Source organism: Engystomops pustulosus, chromosome 1, assembly GCF_040894005.1.
Source record: "Engystomops pustulosus chromosome 1, aEngPut4.maternal, whole genome shotgun sequence".
Lineage (NCBI taxonomy): Eukaryota > Metazoa > Chordata > Amphibia > Anura > Leptodactylidae > Engystomops > Engystomops pustulosus.
The window spans coordinates 30,357,821-30,376,980 of record NC_092411.1 but is presented as its reverse complement, the minus strand read 5'-3'; the positions used below and the strand labels follow the sequence as shown (position 1 = coordinate 30,376,980).

Below are 19,160 nucleotides of genomic sequence, written 5' to 3'. Positions count from 1 at the left end.
ATATACTGGCAAACTTTTACCATTTAGGGATATTATTTCAGCGCTTCTTGCGCATCTGTTTACATTCCCCTCACCCGCCATATCCTAAACTTATAAAAACGCTACTACACTTGATCTTATACAAAAGGTTCTTAGAAGTGCTGTTTGGGGAGTAGCCTAGAGACAGGGGCTTGGATTGGCGAAAGCTCGCCTGGCAGCGGAACGCCAGCTCCATGCGCATCATGCGCTTCTTGCGCATCTGTTTACATTCCCCTCACCCGCCATATCCCAAACTTATAAGAACGCTACTACACTTAACTTGGTGCAGGCTGGGACCGAGTCTGACCCTGGGGCTGGTCATATACTGCCGACGCAGAGAATTGCGGGGCCTACCTCGGTCCAGGTCTCAAAGGCCTACTATACCTCCTCCCACCCCTCCTCCACCTCCTCCTCCTCCGAATTACCATCCGTGGGCATGGCGCCATCAGTCGGTAGGCACAGCAGCAGTGCCGTCGCTAAGCGACAGCAGGCGGTGCTGAAACTGCTGAGCCTAGGCGATAAAAGGCACACCGCCCAAGAGCTATTACAGGGCATTCCACATCAAAGTTGTTAACTTTGTCGCCACCCTGCTGTGTAATCCCCAAAATATACTTGCAAACTTTTACCATTTAGGGATATTATTTCAGCGCTTCTTGCGCATCTGTTTACATTCCCCTCACCCGGCATATCCTAAACTTATAAGAACGCTACTACACTTGATCTTATACAAAAGGTTCTTAGAAGTGCTGTTTGGGGAGTAGCCTAGAGACAGGGGCTTGGATTGGCGAAAGCTCGCCTGGCAGCGGAGCGCCAGCTCCATGCCAAGATCCAACTAACATAGTTTTAACTGCAGCACCTTTAATCTACTACTAGTTCACTGCCTCCATACATGGTCCCCTTATCAAACGAGCTGTGTCAGGCAGAATTTTGGGTTGTTTTCATGGCTTCCATGTTAACTTTGTCGCCACCCTGCTGTGTAATCCACAAAATATACTGGCAAACTTTTATCATGTACCGATATTATTTGAGCGCTTCTTGCTCACCTCCTTTGGTTCCTCTCTGCCACCCATTGGTTTGAAGCCTGAGTCCATTTAGGGTATGTCGCCATGCCACTCTCTAGCCTGCCGCTGCTGCCGCTGCCTCTGCATGCCGTCCCCTATAGTGTCAGGGTCAATTATTGGATGTTTTAGATGCTATCTAGCTTCATTCTGTCACTCTGTCATGGCCATGCTGTTGCCCATAATTTTGGCATAATGGTGCGATTATGCAGCCTCAGAGGCATCCATGCATGCTGCCCCTGCTGTTTCCTGTCCATTTCCGTGGTGTTTCCATCCTTTTCTGAGGTTCCCAGGTGTTTGGCCAAGCTTCCCTGTGCAGAGCCTTGGTCCCCTTGAAAAATGCTCGAGTCTCCCATTGACTTCAATGGGGTTCGTTATTCGAGACGAGCACTCGAGCATCGGGAAAAGTTCGTCTCGAATAACGAGTACCCGAGCATTTTAGTGTTCGCTCATCTCTAGAATGCACCTATTGACTAAAGTAAGTGCATTTGGTGGAAATAAAAGTAGAAGACCAGTGTCTTACCCATAATGTGGTATGGCAGGAGAAGCTCTCGGACACCCCAATGGATACCCCCTGAGGAAGCGTGGGCGAAACGCGTGTTGGGGTGTCCGAGAGCTTCTCCTGCCACAACACAATTTTTGAAGTTGTTTGTTCTCCTTCAACGCTACAAGGTCGGCCGTCAAAATCTTCCATGTATTATAATAAATTCTGATTATATTTGGTCTTGAAGTAAAGTACATTTTCCATCTCTTTGCTATCTCACATACAATATTGACCTAGTGGATGGTACTTAAAAAGAAATCTGATTTGGCATAGAACAGCAGTGAAAAACAACTTGGTAAATCATGAAATTGTATGTGTATCACTAAGAAGGAAAACTATAGAAGGTTGTGACAAAAAAGCAGCAAAACATCATGTCTGCAGGTATATTTCTGATGCAGCTGTGCTGAAATCACAAATATTTCACAAAAGCAGCCAAAATCCAAAAGCACTCACTAAGCTTTCACTTTCAATGAAAGCCTAAACCGGGGACCACCATCAGAACAGGACTGTCTGGGACTCGTCACAGCCCTCAGAAAAGAGGTCCTATCAACACAACAAAACAGCCTGCTCAAGTACTAAACAACCTGCAACAAACAGACACCAATACAATTCAATTTAACCCCTTAAGGACGCAGCCATTTTGTAGCTTAAGGCTCAGCCCGATTTTTTGGATTCTGACCTGCGTCGCTTTATATGGTTATAACTTTTGAACACTGTTACTTATCAGAATGATTCTGAGATTGTTTTTTCCCCACATGTTGTACTTCATTTTAGTGGTAAATTTTGGCTGATAAGTTTTGCGTTTATTTACAAAAAAAAGAAAATATGATAAATTTTTTGAAAAATTTGCCATTTTCGAAATTCAAAATCATTGCGTTTTCAGGCATATAGATTTACCACCTAAATAAGTTGCTGAATAACATTTCCCATTTGTCTACTTTACATTTTCATAATTTCTGAAATGTCTGGATAATTTATTTTGATGTCATGCGGCTTACAAATCGAATAGCGCTTTTCCAGATTTTCAGAATTGACTATTTTGGGGATAAATACAGTTTTGAATGAAATGTTACATATTTAGCATCAATACCCCCTATATAACCAACCCATTTTCAAATCTGCACCCCTCAAGCTATCAGAAACCGCTTTTACGAAGATTGTTAACCCCTTGAGATCTTCATAGTAATTGAATCAAAATGGAGGTGAAATTTAGAATGGTCAAATTGTTCCCTTATACGTTCATTTAGAACTAAAATTTACACATTTCCAAAATATAAAAAGAGAAAACCCACCATACAATTTGTTCTGCAATTTCTCCTGAGTACAAAGACCCCCCACATGTGGCCGTGACTTGTGTTATGGGGGCACAGCGAGGCGCAGAAGGGAAGGGGCTTCCTGCAGCTGCCAGGATTTTAGTTTCCTCATTGGCCCCTTTTGAAGGCTATAAAATTTTCGCTTTTTCGTTATTTGGGCCATGTGATGCCATTTTTTTTGCGCAATGAGATGCTTTTTCCATTGTTACCATTTTGGGGTTGGTATCACCTATTGTTGAAAATTTAGGAACTTTTTTTGAGGGCAGGAGTAGAAAAGCATCAATTCTGTACTGGATTTTTTACTCTTTTTTTTTTTGGTGTTCACCGTATAGACTAATAATCATGTTATCTTTATTCTATGGGTCGATACGATTACGGGGATACCAGACTTGAATATATTTTCTTACGTTTTACTAAATTTGTCAAACAAAACCCTAATGTGGGGAAAAATCTATCATTTATGTATTGCCGTCTTCCAAGTGGCATAACATTGTTACTTTTTTGGCTACGGAGCTGGTTGATGGCTTATTTTTTGCGGGACATGTTGTACTTTACACCAGTATCATGTCGGAGTACACATGGTTTTTTGATCACATTTTATAGCATTTTTTGTGGGATTGAATAGCTAAAAATCATAATTTTTGGAAGGTTTATAGCAGTTTTTTTTACGGCGTTTATCGTGGGGGTTCAATAATGATTTACTTTTATTCTACGGGTTGTTACGGATGCGGTGATACTATATATGTGGGGTTTGTGTTATGATTTAGACTTTTTTTTTAGTTATATGTCTCTTTATATGTTTTGGGCATTTTTAGTGATTTATTACTTTATTTTTTTATTGAATAACATTTTTTTTTTACTTTTTCACTTTTATACCATGGGACATGAAGAAGATATCTTCTGATTGCTTCTTCATGATAATATTCTGCAATACTGATGTATTGCAGAGTATTATCAGTGTCAGCCTATACACTTGCATAGGCTGGCACTGTGCCAGTAAGATGACGTCACAGACGCCATCTTACCGGCAATTCTTGCAGGTAACTCTGGGGTCCAGATCGGACCCCAGAGTTGCTATAGCAACGATCGGCGCCCCCCGAAAACGGTTCGGGGGGGCCGATCGTGGGGGAAAGACCCCCCAGAGGCATGTTAGATGCCGCGGTCGCGCTGACCGCGGCATTTAACGGGTTAAGCACCCGCGATCGGAGTCAACTCCGATCGCGGGTGTTACACTGGGGTGCCGGCTATCAGTCACAGCCGGCACCCCGTGTTTCCCGATGCCGGTTCGGCTCAGATCTTGAGCTGAACCGGCATGGGCTCAGCGTCCGATATATCGGACGCTGAGCGCTAAGTCATTGAGCTCAGCGTCCGATATATCGGACGCTGAGCGTTAAGGGGTTAAAGGAAACCTACCACTTCTGAAGGTAGGTATGAGATGTAAACACCGGGCACCAGCTCAGGCTGAGCTGGTGCCGGAGCTTACCTTAGCTAGTGTTTTAAACCGCTATATCGCGGTTTAAACACATTTTGATTTACAGCCCCTTGGTAGCTTCGGCGCTGCGCGTGGCCGTGCGCGCGTGACGCCTCCGGCACTTCCTATGGGGCTACCTAGCCTCGGGGCTGTAAATCAAAATGTGTTTAAACCGCGATATAGCGGTTTAAAACACTAGCTAAGGTAAGCTCCGGCACCAGCTCACCCTGAGCTGGTGCCCGGTGTTTAAATCTCATACCTACCATCAGAAGTGGTAGGTTTCCTTTAATAGCTGCCAAACACAGTCTTTCCCCTGTACACTCATCCAAAAGGCGCAATGATGTCACTGCCCCGTCTGCGTTCTTATGAAATGACGCCAAAGTAAGATTGAAAACGCAGGTCCATGAAAAGCAGTGCTAAGTAATTTTATCATTTTATTTTGAGCTTCAGTTATGTCATATTTTGGCAATGTTACAATTTTTATGGTATGAAAAGGGGGGGGTTTCCATTTATGGTAACAATATATGTATTATTCATGATGTTCTGTATAATATATTCAAGGAGCATAGTTGCTATTATAATTTATAAAGGGGTCACAGTGTGTATTGCAGGTATGCAGTAATCACAGCCTGGTCAATTTGTGTAGTAAGGGGTATATATTACTTAGGAACATAGTGTGGGACATAGTTGCTATTCAGGTAAGACTATAGTGTAAGTTCTTATAGTCTTTTTAGGGGAACAATGTGAAAATATACATCTGAGGGAGAATTCGATAGGCGACAGCTGAGATAAATTTTTATGCAATTCTGTTCTGAAAAGAGTTGAATAATCACCTGAAAGTTGCAAGATGACAGTCTGTCTGATCAGTAGTGTAGTCTAACCTACTTGTGTGGGAGACATTAATATGTTTGTCATATTGTTCAAGGTGGTAAGCTGGAATGTGCCTGATCCGAAATATAGGCTATCCACTAAAAAGTTCTGACCAACCCCTTTAAGCATCTGTTATATAACCACATGTTTTTAAAATTGTTTTTATTTGAATTAAACATTTTAAGGGTTAGTACCCTTACAAAACAACGAGGGAAGACCCAACAAGAGGAACGGGGGGAAGAGTGGGATAGTGGGGGTTCAAGAGCAATTTGCTAATTAACCTGAGAAGAGATAAAATGGGTTCAAGTTGTCAGAGTAGAGGTTTATCACAGAGTGTCAAAGGCTGGTTATGGAAAAGTAGGCATTGAGTTTCATCGAGCTGCTTTGTTGACAAAGTGGTCACCCATGGAAGAGGCACAAGTGGGTGGAGGGATGAAAGTAGGGGGACGGACCTCAAGACCCTAAAATATTGGAGTATAATCATTAGGTATGTATATTGTGTGTATGTGCACTCATGACATATTTATAGGGAGGTTGGGGACAATTTGAGTTTGTAGGTACCATGTGATATATTGAAGACGTGTGAAGTTATTTACAGATGTGAACTCAACTTTATATGAGAACAAGGGGAATACTTTGGATTTTCTCTCTCTATATAGACTGCCAATATGATCTCTCTGTTACCCATATATTGCAGAATTCCTCAATTTTTACAAGTCCCCTTTAAATTTCTTTTAATCTCACCTCGGTTAAACGTTGCGCACCTCAGAGTAGTAGAGGGAACGTGTGCCCTGAGGTGAGCAGCACCTTTCATACATAAATCACCTGTTCTTCCTCCCACTAGTAAACAATGGAGCAGTGAGCTGCTACCTGGCAGTAAGAGGTTACAGGCTGAGATAAGCAGATTAAGGACGTGTAGGATATCTGTGTTGTTCTAGTGCTGCCCTTTCAGTCCTTTGCAGCCAGTTTTACTAGTTGCAGTCGGCTGCCTGATTGGAGGAACCTTGAGCTGTGCTTCATAAATTACAAGTCGGCTTGTAGGAGCATGAATACTACAGCGAGCTGTCCCCTGGGCCTGTCATTGCCTCTCTGCATACATTTGTAGTTGTTAATAATCCAGCTATCCTTGGATTGCCACTTGTTCGTCTGCCACTTGCATCTTAAAGACTCTCTGTAAGTATTTTAAGTATTTTTTTTTAGCTGTTTGACATCTGGATATTGTGCGCCGGCTATGTGATCATCATATATAATATATAGGATTTTATCTGCTGAACTGTTGTGATGTTTGGATAACTTTTTGCCTTTCCTTATGTTAGTTTTTGTTCTGTCATTTTGGGTGACAGTCAGGGGGGTGCATATGTTGGCTCGCTGTGAAGGGGTTTTTTAGAAATCTGACTAGTAGCAGCCGTAAACTCTTTGTAATATGATCCATTAGAGCTAATCCCTGGGATGTAGTATTGGATTATTGTAATAAATTGCTATATGAAGGGATATAGAAAATGTATGACTACTGTGTGTATTGATGGTGAGCGCCGTATTAATTGAGTCGTCTATCAATTATCTCGTTATTCAATTTAAATAGTTGGAAAAGGGGTGTGGCCTGCAAGTTTTGGATATATTACTTAAAGTTATATGTAGCAAAGTAATTACACCATATTCCAGTGTATGGGTTTTATTAATACATAGTGCACATGTTATAGTAAAAATGCTATACAGGTGTAGCGCACCACCCGGTCACAGATAGTTAAGCGGTATTCACATTTTGAACAAGTTTTAACATGGCGTTTGTTCTGTTCTTTCAAGGCGCAGTTTTGGCTTCTTTTCCATAGCAGATCTTGTGTCTTGTTTCTTCTTTGCGTTTCAGTTATATCTGTTGCATTTTTGGTTTGCATTTTGCAATAAAGCGTTTTGCAAATACAATGCATTTGCAAACCTTGTTAAGTCATGCACTGCACACAGGGAAAACTTTTTGGAAAACGCAGGCATGAAAATGTTTTGAAACACATGTGTTTAGCCCATGAGTGTGAATACAGCCTCAGTGCCTACACATTTTCAGGGAGAGAAGCATTGCATAGATAAAATACATTGATAGACCGATATATTTAAATAGGAAATAGACAAATTATAGGAGAAAGAAAACTAGATAGATAGATGATATATAGACAGGAGATAGACAATAAGCATCTTCTCCCAGGGATTCAACCAATGGATATTAAAGGAGCAATACATCCTCTGCCCACAAAAGTCCACATGCATGGGGTCCCTGGACAAATGTCCAGTTTTCCATCCCCTAACAGTGCCCCTATCTATAGGAGGGATGAATCCGGAAACACACACCTACATCTGGGGTGTAGAAGCTGCTGGCGCGGCTGTGATTCACTTTAATGGAAGCGAACCTGCTGTGAGCCTGGTTGGCCACAACACTACGAGTGGAGCTGTTTGCTTCTGGCTATATCAGGTGTCTCACTCCCACTTATGACCTGTTAGTGCTCTATCCTATGGATAGTTCATAGTTGAAACCTGGAAAACCTCTTTAACTTTTTAATATCAGGTCACTTTTCATTATTGTAAATGAGAAAAAACAAGCCTATTACAGCGCAGCATAAGTTATTTGTCATGGTTTTGGCATTTACCCCTAATGACTGTTATACCACATTAGTTCTGCCTCACGTCAATTAGATGTGGTAACACGTTTTCACACGATGCAATCTAGGAAGTGTTAATGTAGGACAAATGGTAACACTAGGAGTTTAAAGTTTTAATAAAATAATAAATAATAAACTTTATTAAATATAAAGTTTAAATAAAGTTTTATCGTATTGTATTAGGGATAAACGTGCAAAATACATGGGGGATGATGTATAATTTATAATGTTTCACTCGCCCCTGTACACGTGCCAGATCTAACAGGAGGCTCCGGCCTCCTGGAATATTGGGTGGACAACAAACATCGGGGCAACTGTACACCAGGTCCAGCCACTCCTCCAACTTCCTGCCCCTACATCCCCATTGGACGTGAACACTGACAACCCAATGAGTGGTAAAAGAAATGGCCACGGCCTTTATTTATGACCTTACATTAAATTTGTAAAAACAACTGAGATAAAACTTTATTCAAGATAACTTTGTAACCACTTTTATTCACTAAAGATAACTTTTGCCATAAGCCAAAACTGACTTCAACTTAAGGGAATTTCTCCCCTGGAACATAAAGTGAGGCCGTGACAGTATAAACATAAAATACAATACAATAACAATGAAATGGGGAGGGGAGGGCAACACAATCAGATGTCCTGGATTTCAATGCTGAAAAAATGCACTTCTTCACGGAAAGTGTCACTATTTAAAAAAATTCCGGACATGGGACCATTTTCTGGCTACCAACCTCGGGTACACCATCCCCCCCCCCAATGGTGTTCATTGGCGATCACATGCGTTTACCAGAGATCACCTCAGGTAGAGAGTGGGTGGGATCTTAACTAAAGGTACGGTCACATGTACCCCTAGCACTGCATTTACAAACACGCTAGCACAAGCGTACGGGTGCAGACCTCGCATATTAGGTAAATTAGGCATATTTCAGATAAAAAATGGAAACATAAAAGGACATTTCATACCCAACCCGAAGGGTTAATAATAACTAATAATAATTCTTTATTTATATAGCGCACACAGATTATGCAGCGCTGCACAGAGTCACTGCCCCCATGGGGCTCACTATCTAATCAACCTACCAGTATGTTTTTGGAGTGTTGGAGGAAACGGGAGGACCCAGAGAAAACCCAATCAAATACTAGTAGTTTATTGGGGTAAAGGCTGGTGACAGGTTCTCTTTAATGTCTCACTTCATGAACATGTTACAATGTGTGAAGTTATTTTACATATCGGAAAGGTTGGACACATATACATCTATGTACGTAACAGTAATAACATATGGATATACCATGGCATTTGCTTAGTAAGCGCTGCAAGCATTATCCTGTATTTACAGTGAGAATGAGTAATTGTATATCCATGTGTATGGAGTAAGATTGTGAAATATGTTGCCCTTGGCATGAAAAGCCTTTAACAATGATTGTAGTAAAAATCTAATGGACATTTTTGTGCTACTGGTTATTTCTTCATGTAATACAGTAGCCAATTCTTGTGCCATCATGAAAGCTTTGGCACAATTATTATTTTTTTCATATTCATCCACCAAATACCAATTAATGTATACATTAAAGGGGTATTCCGGGAATATGAATGTCTGATACAAAAACCGTTGATGATATAAATAAATGAATGTAACAAAACTCAATGTCATTAGTCACAAAATGAAGCTTAAATAGTTTGATTTTATGATTCTCAAAATTTTAGAGTCTCTCTAAAGTTATCACTAAGATGGCCACCACTGGAAACTACAAGTCCCATGATCCTTTAGTTCTCAGTAACTCCTCCTCCCTCTTATGCTCTGCTCCCAGTGATGATCTAACAGACTGTGCTGCTCTGTTACCATAGTAATGATGTGTAACTGCCATCACCAAAACACTGGCCATACTGGATGCACTGCAGCTAACCGACTACAGCCAAACGTAGTGGTGATCACATGACCTGCCCAGGCAGGTGCAGGACATGTGATGTAGACATGTGACCAGCGGCCATCTTCTGTCCTGTGTATGCCCTGCAATGGACCGCGCGGAGGATATTAATGGACTGATTAAAGGGCCAGTAGCATTTTAATTCTTCATTACAGTCTATGTCCACAGCATTTTTCTGCTAACCGGAGCAAAATTTTAAATAACAACTAATTACATATTAGCTTATATTTTAAGGACACATTTGTATATAAATTATGCTGATTTCTGGAATAACTTTGCAGTAATCTGATTATAATGTGGCTTGTAATCATTTACAGATTTCCTCTTTAGAGTCTATTCCTCTAATATAACTTCTCATAACTGTTCTATCTTTGTAATTACAAATCTCTGTCTGTCTTGCTGCTAGCAAAATGGAATTCAGTAGATTTTTCAGAGTGAAAGGGAGATTAAAAGGGAAGGAGATATGGGTAAATGGAGAAGGAAGTTCAATGATGCGAAGTAAGGGCAATGCCCGGTTATCCTTTAGGATATAACCTGTTGATATCTTAGGGAGATCAAGCTTTACTAGAGGGAAATACAGTTTTCCTAAATAGCACCTAGAGTCTATATAATCTACTGTGTGAGCTTGTTTTAACTATAATATAAGCATCATGGACAATGCGAGTATTGAATGTGCATTATTTCCTTGTTTTATTATGTATTTCTGATGTTTATAATTTCAATTCACATGGAGTTAAGCAGGCTGCCCGCTGGCAGGACTCTCAGAACATTCCATAGGCATCCCAACCAGTTTATAAAAAAGGTTCTTCCCTGGGCTCTGTATCTTAGTCTTGTCCTTGTCTTAATTTTTCTGTCCTGGTGGGTTTTGAGGGGACAGAGTGAGTAGCAGAGTCAATAAGGCTCCCAGCAAATCCCAGCCTGCAGACTGAAGACTTCCAGCCCTAGCATTAAAGGGGATGTCTGCACTTAAAGCCAGCCTTGCACTATTAGCATTTGCCTGCCACCACAGTTGGATGTTTCTGTCAACTGTTGTTATTATTATTTGGACAATAAGGTAACCTTGAGTTAGAACTTTCCATGGCCCTGTGTGACCCTGGCTAGCCATTTTACCATTACAGGCCTCCCCTTTAGTACCATCACTAGTAAGGAATGCCCCATAGGGAACCTTAAAAAGAGCAGCCCCCCATTTTCTTGCTACATTCCTGCCAGATCTAATGGTCACGAATAGTGCCCATATGCCAGGAAGAACCGCTGTGATGTCCAGCTAAGCCACAACCATCCAGTCACTGGCCTCTGGGACTGATATAATCCCCATAGGCCTTGGTGGGTGAGTTACAGAAGCAGATTCCTTTAATACGGTACCTTTCAAAGTTTCGTGTGTTTATTTGCACTATTAATTTATATTAATTGGCAAGTTGAAAAGTTACTGAACAATATATAAGGGAGAATAAACAATATATAAGTAGAAAAAATATTATGTAAACGTCTATACAATCCCATTTCAATCAGTCCTTCATAAGGTTGCAATAGCGTGCAATGGTGTAGAGGAAAGTAATGTATAACTGATGAATTCTATGCATTCCATCTACTGGTAGGAACAAATGACGGAATTCAGAGAATGATATATTTTACTAGAAACAGTAGATCTACTAATAATCATCCGCAGCAGTAGAGGCATCCAATACAAATGGAGGAATTGCTTCGTTTAGATAAAGTGTTCAGGCCAAAGCCCATTTGAAGGGGAACACATCTATACGTCTACATATAATGGGGCATATATACTTACCGGCCATTTTATTAGGTACACCTGTCCAACTGCTCGTTAACACTTAATTTCTAATCAGCCAATCACATGGCGGCAACTCAGTGCATTTAGGCATGTAGACATGGTCAAGACAATCTCCTGCAGTTCAAACCGAGCATCAGTATGGGGAAGAAAGGTGATTTGAGTGCCTTTGAACGTGGCATGGTTGTTGGTGCCAGAAGGGCTGGTCTGAGTATTTCAGAAACTGCTGATCTACTGGGATTTTCACGCACAACCATCTCTAGGGTTTACAGAGAATGGTCCGAAAAAGAAAAAACATCCAGTGAGCGGCAGTTCTGTGGGCGGAAATGCCTTGTTGATGCCAGAGGTCAGAGGAGAATGGGCAGACTGGTTCGAGCTGATAGAAAGGCAACAGTGACTCAAATCGCCACCCGTTACAACCAAGGTAGGCAGAAGAGCATCTCTGAATGCACAGTACGTCGAACTTTGAGGCAGATGGGCTACAGCAGCAGAAGACCACACCGGGTGCCACTCCTTTCAGCTAAGAACAGGAAACTGAGGCTACAATTTGCACAAGCTCATCGAAATTGGACAGTAGAAGATTGGAAAAACGTTGCTTGGACTGATGAGTCTTGATTTCTGCTGCGACATTCGGATGGTAGGGTCAGAATTTGGCGTCAACAACATGAAAGCATGGATCCATCCTGCCTTGTATTAACAGTTCAGGCTGGTGGTGGTGAAGCCATGGTGTGGGGAATATTTTCTTGGCACTCTTTGGGCCCCTTGGTACCAATTGAGCATCGTTGCAACGCCACAACCTACCTGAGTATTGTTGCTGACCATGTCCATCCCTTTATGACCACAATGTACCCAACATCTGATGGCTACTTTCAGCAGGATAATGCGCCATGTCATAAAGCTGGAATCATCTCAGACTGGTTTCTTGAACATGACAATGAGGTCACTGTACCTCAAATGGCCTCCACAGTCACCAGATCTCAATCCAATAGAGCATCTTTGGGATGTGGTGGAACGGGAGATTCGCATCATGGATGTGCAGCCGACAAATCTGCGGCAACTGTGTGATGCCATCATGTCAATATGGACCAAAATCTCTGAGGAATGCTTCCAGCACCTTGTTGAATCTATGCCATGAAGAATTGAGGCAGTTCTGAAGGCAAAAGGGGGTCCAACCCGTTACTAGCATGGTGTACCTAATAAAGTGGCCGGTGAGTGTATACTTACAGGGTCACCAGAGTTCACATAAAGTGCATTGTCTGTCTATAATTCACTGTGCTGCGATTCACTAAGATCTTGCGCTTAATATCATGAATGTGTCGCTTCCCCCTCAGGTCCGACAGAGTTTACCATTTTTTAGTGGTGCTTAGGCTTGCAACACAATTTTAAAGTTAAATCCCGCGCTCAGTCCGAATCAGTTGGACCGTCTGAGGGCACGCCCCCTAATTTGTGTCAAATGGAAGCCAGCGAAGCTACGCCACAAAAGGATTGCGTGTGCCAAAATCCCAGCGCAGACACCTGTTAAATACCTGTCCAAGCCGTGCAATCCCCGAAAACAGTGCACAGTCTGACTAATGAGCCCCAATATGTGTGAGTATACTGTTATTTACAATGTCACAACAAGGGTCAGATTCTACATGTAAATTCTCAATAATTAAATTATGCTATACAAAATTACGGATAAACTACAATACCTGGCGCAACCCATGTAGAAGTGTGGTGCTGTTTCCAAAACAAAAGTGATTCCATTTTCAAATCGTGGATCGCTCCTTTAACTGGAAAAATTGTATTGGTCAGTTGTATGTACAGGCAGTCCCCGGGTTACGTACAAGATAGGTTCTGTAGGTTTGTTCTTAAGTTGAATTTGTATGTAAGTCGGAACTGTATATTTTATAATTGTAGCTCCAGCCAAATTTTTTTTGTTCTCTGTGACATTTGGATTTTAAAAATGTTGGGTTGTCATAAGAACCTGGAGTAACAATAAAGCTTAATTACAGACACCAGTGATAACTGTTATAGCTGATTATTGTAGCCTAAGGCTAAAGTACAGTAAATTACCAACATCCAGAGGTCCGTTTGTAACTAGGGGTCGTCTTTAAGTCAGGTGTTCTTAAGTAGGGGACCGCCTGTATTGAAGTTTTTTCAGTCTGTCTCTTCCTCCACAACTGGAAGAATTTTAGGTGGTCGCAGTGTCCCTTATAGCATTGTAAAAATGGAAATTTGTGAATGACCTGAGCAGCTTATACTACTCCCTAATCTGTGTCACTATGGCTGTGATATTTCATTAGGACGCCATGGATGGACATGACCACACATGTTATTGAAGGTTACAGGCTGGGCTCTGTCTGCAGGCGTGTTTGGTATTGGTTCGCAGACTGTGGATCGTTGTGTTGCCATCATCTCTCTGTGTTTACTAAAACAGATTTCGGCTACTGTACTGCAGAGGTTACTCACACTGCAGTCATTTATAATCATATTTACGGTAACTTTTATAATAATTAAATACAGGAGGTGTAATTAGGAGAGGCAGGGCCCATGTCAGGCTTCTGAGTGGGGCCCCCTTCCCACTTTTTTAGCCATATAGGGCATCATCTTTAGAAGGGACTATATACATATAGATGTTACCTTTATCATTCTATAATGATACACTCATAAACATTTCTATGATCAACCCATTTGTACCATGAGATTCATTGGGAACATGCTCTTAGTTATAAGCTTTCTCAGACTATTTAGAGGCATGGATTGTGTACAGACCTTCATTACTCCCCTTCTGACAGCTCATGCACAGGGTCCATTAGTAGAAAGTGCTCCATCTCCATCCCTGTTACAACTTTGCTGAACTCACTTCCTAACCATAACAAATTTTCTGCCACACCTGACACTTATCACCCATTTAAAAAATGTTCCATAGATGTCTCTCTACACCACATTGTAGAACAACGCTGCATTCAGTACGGGGCACAATATAGGCAAATGTTTCTAGTTTCTTAACAAACTTTAAAGCTTTATAGATATAAAACTTCACTAAGTATTTCCTAGATTCCTAGTTTAAAGGAAACCTACCATCACAGATCTACCTAATAAGTTAGATCCGCTGACAGGTTCCTCTAATCTAGTGTAGCCCTGTGCTTTTTTTTTAGTTAAAACTGAAGTGAGGAGCTTCACTGACCAGAAGCCGGAGCTACTGCGCATGCGCAGAACTATGGTTCCTTAGAAGAGTGCCTGGAGCTAATGTGAGCTGCACGCTGACGACTGGGGTAGGAGGAATCAAAAGAGGCTACTGTGGGGTGGAGTAGCCGTAGCTTCCGCTCCACAGTGCGGCTACTCCACATCTCAGTAGCCTCTTAATAAAATTTGAGATTTTAGATCAAATAAAAGATTTAATAACTTCTGGGCCACTACGGTTTCTGCTAAAAATAAGCATAGGGCTACACTAGTTCAGAGGAACCTGCCATTGTATCTACCTTATTAGGTAGATCTGTGATGGTAGGTTACCTTTAAGGGAGTCTACCAGCTCCCAAATAACCTGACATTGTCAACTCCCATAGAAATAGAATGTAGAGAATGGCCCCACCCACAGTGCACTCACAAATGTATCTGTATGAAGATAAAAATGTAATTTTTTTTACAACGATCAATTACTAGGAAACAAAAACAGGTGTATGAAGCCCTTCACAATGCAATGTAGGAGCTTGTGGACTCCCTTTAGGTAGTCGTTACCTGGGTGAACTTGGAATTGTTATGTTTTGGGGCTCCCCTAATTTTGGACTCTGTCCTTAGAGAATAGCTCAGTCTTTCTCATCTCCTCCTCTTGTTCTCGATACGTTTCACTTCTGCTTGAGATTTCATTGGAAGCTGGAGTACAAAGAAGTGAGGGTTGGAGAAGTAGGAGAAGGTAAGTTTGCCAGTCACCCTAAGGGGCACACAGGGAGCAGGCCACTTCTCAATTTTTCCCAAACCTGCTTTATTTTTAACAACCAGTCTGGGTAAACCTGTCCCCCACCATTGTGTGGGACCTCCCTTGTCTCCAGGATCCCATGCAGATGTTTGATCCTCATCCTGCCTAGGAGATATCTCATCATTATCCATTTATGATACTGATGGCCTCTATACATGATAGATCAGTGGTACCCAATCTTATTATTCTGCCATCTGCCATCCTCTGGGTATTGGAGCCTACAGTATATACTAGGCAGAAATAGAAGCATATGGCTCCATCTACTCTATAATGTCACCTATACTTGCCGATAGGACATAGTGTGCAGAAGAAGGGACATTCCCTAATAGCTTAAATGTGGGTTTTCTTGCACCAATGACTCCTGAAACTGTAAAATTGTCATCTGTCATTTGTCAGTTGCACTTTAAAATTCTCACGAGTTCTTGGAATTATTTTTGCTAATACAAAGATATTGTAAAGTAAGCAAATATAAATATGTCAGGGCCAGATCATGCTATTCTTCTCAGCCAGGAAAAATGGAGCATTACAGCTCACTCCACCTCGCTATCATCGGCAAACACTGTTAATGCTGTTAAGAGATTTAAGATATAGAACACAAAGGCCTGTGATTCCTGTTAGCGCCGGATTTGATTAAAACACTCTGAAAGCTTTGCTTCTGCTTGTTCTCAATACACATAAATTGGATTTGGTGAGCGGCCCCACAAACACGTCAGGCGTATGCTGCTCCTGCGGCTCTTTTTTTCCTGCTTTATTTCTATACTCACCTCTTGTGTCTGGGTAATCTAAGTAATCTATTTTTAACATGTAAGATTGCTGAAAAGTCCTGATTTTACCGTATGAGTTGTCACAAAGATATAGCTGAGGACTGTTGGCACAGATTGGCCGGGTACAACCCCTCCCCTGGTTGGTAAGACTAAGTTGTATATTGTAAATGGTGAGCAGTAACCAAAAAAATACAGATTACTGTGCAGTGGTTCTAATGAGCCATGCACCTGTGTAACATCCCACGACCATGGGATATTACAAGCTTTGCACCTGTGTGACATCACATAACCAGCTATATAACGAACCATGTAGCTGTCTGACATTACCCGACCAGGGACATAATGAGCTGTGCACCTGTGTGACATCACATGACCAGGGATATAACAAACCGTGCAGCTGTGTGACATCACTTAACCAGGGATATAACGAGCCGTGCAACTGTGTGGCATCAGCTGACCAGGGCCGTGCACCTATATGACATCACATGACCAGCTATATAACAAACCATGCAGCTGTCTGACATTACCCGACCAGGGACATAATGAGCTGTGCACCTGTGTGACATCACCTGATGAGGGATATTACCGGCCGTGCACCTGTGTGACATCACATGACCAGGGATATAACAAACCGTGCAGCTGTGTGACATCACTTAACCAGGGATATAACGAGCCGTGCAACTGTGTGGCATCAACTGACCAGGGCCGTGCACCTATATGACATCACATGACCAGGTTTTTATCCACAGAAAGTAAACAGTGAAGCCTCCTATAGAAAGGCAGCAAGCAGAGATCTAGAAAACAGTGGAGAATTGATACAGTTTTAAAACATAAAAGGGGAGATTTATTACTGATTCTATGCCTTCTACATTCTTTTGAAAACCCACTGAACTTTCAGTGGGCCTCGCATAGTTTTGCCCGATGGCCATACTGCCTGCTAGATTCATCAAGAGACCGAAGCCTTTTTGATGTATCCAGCGCAACCCCAATCATACACTGGTGCAGGAGCGCCGGCGTATGATAAATGTCCCCCAAAAAGCCTTAACATAATGGGGCAGATTTACTTACCCGGCCCATTCGCGATCCAGCGGCGCGTTCTCTGCGGTGGATTCGGGTCTTCCGGCGATTCACTAAGGCAGTTCCTCCGACGTCCACCAGGTGGCGCTGCTGCGCTGAAGTTCCCCAAGGCCCCCCAGAATGCTCTGAAGTCCACCGGCCTATTCCTGGTGAAGGTAAGCGCGAGTCCCGCGACCCTTTTTTATTTTTTAAATGCGGCGTTTTTTTTCTGGGTATAGAAAAATAACATTTCCAAGGGTACATGTGCTCCGGCTTCAAAAGATTTAAAGGGCCAGCGCACCGTTAATTGGAGCTGGCCATTTCCCAGAATTCCTTATAATCCAGCCTCTCCCTGCACACCCTGCCGGATCTTCGTGCCTTGTGCCTTAGAGAAAGCTTGTCTCGTGCTTTGTGCCCTGTTATTGTGATTTCCCGGTGTGACCCCGATTCCGTTCCTGACTACGCTCCTCTGCTGCCTGCCATGACCTATTGCTATGACCACGACTCTGACCACCTGCTGCCCATCCTGACCTCCTGCCTGTCCCCAACTACGATTCTGCTCAACGTCCCTGTACCTCACCTTGGCTGTCATTGCGAACCAAGTCGCACCTGTGGAACGACCTGGTGGTAGCACGCCACAGCAAGTCCAACCCTCTTTGCGGCGGGCTCTGGGGAAAACCGGGTGCCACTTAGATTCCAGTCCCAGGTGTCGGCTTATGTCATCGTCCGCGGTGGTCCAGTGGGTCCACTACCCCTGGCGTCTGACACTCGCAGATCCAGGCACCATGGCTGTGTGTTATTCATGGCCGCCTTCCTTCTAAAATCAACCAACAACAATTATGCTAATGAGTCTGAACGGCTACCCTATGGCTTTTCAGGCTGTCACACTTTCCCAACCTCCTCCCTGCTCCCTTAGCACATGAATAACAAAAACAGGAAGATTGTCTTGGTGCCTGCATCTATGAGGAAGTGTCCCTGGTCTATCATGATGGATTTTAATGGTAGATTTCCTTTAAGGAGCTACATTGACAGGAGAAGTAAAATTATTAACAGCTTTAAGAACGAAAATGGAAAAAATAGCTGAGGGCTCAAACCTTCTGTGTCCTAAAGGGGTTACTACACTGTAAAGATCTATGAGAATCGCACAGTTGCTGCTACATTATGATCTGATAAAGAAAATGCTCACTGATGAATTGTTGCTATTTCAGGGAATATGTTGGCTCCGGTAATATTTTCCCTCTGGTAACTATATATGGTTAGAATGATTGTATAGGATATACTAAAGGATACAGAGCCTTATGGCAATCAGCATTTTCCATCTCTTTGCTGAACACATTTGATAATACACCATCATTTGTAACCCTGATTCTACCTGCAAAAGAGTCTTGTAAGTATCAGGTGTACATACTTGTATGCCATACACTTTTTGGTCTGCCCGGACAACCCCTTTAATTATTTTTGTAATCTTTTTTTGTTAAAGTTTTCTCACAATAGAACATGGCTGACTCAAGTATAGATTTTATTGGGTAACATTTCCCCTTATTAGGTTACTTCTTACTACATATTTTGATGTTATCAATTATATAGAACAATATGGAGAATGATAAAGAATTCTGTGGGATGAGACACAGAACATACTTTGCTTTGTACAGTACAGTTGTTTTCCTGGTGTCAGGGCTTTCTGTTGGTAAAGTTACCCGTATAATAATTCCTTTCCCCTGTAATGGATAGTATAGCAGTTT

The 19,160-nt window shown here is 42.1% G+C and overlaps 1 long non-coding RNA gene across 1 annotated transcript in view; it reads left to right on the top strand.

Annotated features, from left to right (window-relative positions):
• The first annotated feature begins 6,245 nt into the window (after positions 1-6,245).
• Positions 6,246-19,160, top strand: part of LOC140118666 (uncharacterized) — a 260,214-nt gene continuing 247,299 nt past the window's right edge. The window contains exon 1 of the long non-coding RNA XR_011853233.1: positions 6,246-6,447. This is a non-coding gene — a long non-coding RNA (uncharacterized lncRNA). The remainder of the gene's footprint in view (positions 6,448-19,160) is intronic.